Here is a 2,582-nt window from a genome sequence, read left to right on the forward strand (position 1 = left end):
TCAATTGGTGCAGGAAAAGCATTTGACAAAATCCAACACCCAATTTTGATAAAAACTCTAAGCAAACTGGGCATAGAGGGATCATACCCATAATAAAAGGGATCAACATAATAAAAGCCTTATGTGACAAACCTACAGACATTATATTCAATGGGCAAAAACAATTACTGTAAGAAGAGGAACAAGACAGGGATGCCCACTCTCACCACTTCTGTTCAACAGAGTACTGGTAGTACTAGACAATGAAATCAGACAAGAAAAAGTCAAACAAGGCATGCTAAGTGGAAAAGAAGAAGTAAAACTGTCATTATTCGCACATGGCATGGTACTGTCCATAGAAATACCTAAAGACTCCATCAAAAAACTAGCATATTTAACAAATGGATTACTCAATGTAGCAGGGTACAAAATTAACACCCAGAATTCCATGGCTTTTTGATACACCAATAATGAACTCACAGAAAGAGAAACTAAAAAATAATAATAATAAAAAAATACTTAGGAATAAACTTAACTAAAGAGGTAAAAACCTCTTCTCAGAAACTTTAAGGAAATTGAAAAAAGTGATAGACGAAGACGAAAGCAAATAGAAGAACATACCATATTCATGGATTGGTACAATCAACATCAATAAAATGTTCATACTACCCAAAGCAATGTACAGTATTAATGTATTCCCCATTAAAATATCAATGGAGTATCTCACAGACCTAGAAGAAAGTTACCAAAAATTCCTATGGAATTAAAAAAGACCCCAAAGAGTTACAGCAATCTGGACAAAGAAGAACAAAGTTGGAGGGATCACAATACCAGATATCAAGCTATATTACAAAGCCACCATTCTCAGAACTGCCTGTTACTGGCGCTAAAACAGACATATAGACCAATGGGACAGAACAGAGAACACAGGATTCGACCCTAACCATTTTGCCCAATTAATATTTGACAAAGGAGGCAAAAGCATAGAATGGAGTCATACAGTCTTTTCAATAATTGGTGTAGGAACCAGGTGGCATTCCGGCCTGGGCGCGGTGTGGCTGGGATGTAAGCGCCTGGTACTAGGACCGCGCTGGCGCTGGCCCTGTGCTGGGGACTCTTGCACTTCAGCAGGGTCTGGGGCCTCAGGGCGGGGCCCCATGGAGGACCTTAGCCTGGACAACTGCAGAGAGGAGGACAAAGCGCCAGGCGCCAAGGGGTGGCCCGCACCCCAGGTGAGGATGAACTTCCGCGTGACAAGGTTCATCGTGGAGGCAGGTGTCAAGCTAGGGATGCAGTCCATTCCCCTCGCCACCGCCTGTGCCATTTACCGTAAGTTCTTCTGCGAGATCAACCACAATGCCTATGACCCCTATTTGGTCGCCATGTCTGCCCATTACTTGGCTAACAAAGTGAAAGAACAGCCCCTGCAAACCCGTGACATCATCAACGTGTCCAACAGGGACTTTCACCCAGGCAGCAAGCCCTTGGAGCTGGACTTCCGATTCTGGGTGATGAGGGACAGCATTGTGCAGAGCGAGCTCCTTGTGCTGCGTGGACTGCGCTTCCAAGTATCCTTTCAGCACCCACACAGGTACCTGCTCCACTACCTGATTTCTCTCAAGAACTGGTGAATCCTTACAGCTGGCAACGGACCCCCATCTCCGTCACTGCCTGGGCCCTGCTGCGGGACAGCTACTGCCTGGGGGCTGTGCTTCAGGTTCCAGGCTCAGCACAAAGTGGAAGCGGTGCTCCACCTGGCCCTGCAGGTCTATGGGGTCCAGGTTCCCACCGATGCCAAGGCCGAGAAGCCATGGTGGCAGGTGTTTAGTGGCGACCTTACCAAGCCAATCATTGTTAACGTTGTGTCTGATCTCACTCAGATTTTTACCATGGACACAGAGATCCCCGAAGGCCCTGGCCCAGGCCTGCCCAAAGAGAAGCGTGGGAGGCTAGGCTGCCAGGGGATGGCGCCACCACATCGCCCTGAAGGCTGGTCCGCAGAGCACTGTCTGGGAGGACTGGTTTTGTGCTGCTGGAGACAGGCAGGTGAAGGCGATGACATGCTGTCACTTTGATTCTCATCTTTGACTGTCCCCGACATCCATGGTCCAGGTGGTGATGGGTGCTGTACCTTCTGCGGGCATGAGCTTGCTGCAGGCGGCTCTGAGGCCTCCGGTCTGCTTTTGTCCTTTGAAAGGACGCAGACTACAGCTGGGGTTTGGGATCAGTGGAAAGAAAATCAAAGAATAGATGGGACTATGCTCCAGGGGATTTATTTAAAGGCCAGATTTAGAGAAAGTATGACTCAATTAACATAGAGGAAATTTTATTTTGTTTCATTAAAGATATTACAAAGCCAAAATAAAAACATAATAATAATTATTGTTGGACATATAGCACAGATACATGCAAAAAAATTAATCTAAACCAACAACTTTCACCATACACAAGTATAAACTGGGAATGAATAAAGGACTTAAACATAAGTGGGTAACCATGAAAATCTTAGAAGAATCCATAGGCAGCAAAATAGCAGGCATCTGTCTCAGCAATACCTTTACTGATAGAGCTCCTAGGGCAATGAAAACTAAGGAGAAAAGAAA

At 45.7% G+C, this 2,582-nt stretch overlaps 1 pseudogene; it reads left to right on the forward strand.

Moving 5' to 3' along the window:
- The first annotated feature begins 1,136 nt into the window (after positions 1-1,136).
- On the forward strand, positions 1,137-2,054 carry LOC132225637 (cyclin-Q-like; annotated as a pseudogene).
- Positions 2,055-2,582: the final 528 nt, after the last annotated feature.

Source organism: Myotis daubentonii, chromosome Y (genome assembly GCF_963259705.1).
Source record: "Myotis daubentonii chromosome Y, mMyoDau2.1, whole genome shotgun sequence".
Lineage (NCBI taxonomy): Eukaryota > Metazoa > Chordata > Mammalia > Chiroptera > Vespertilionidae > Myotis > Myotis daubentonii.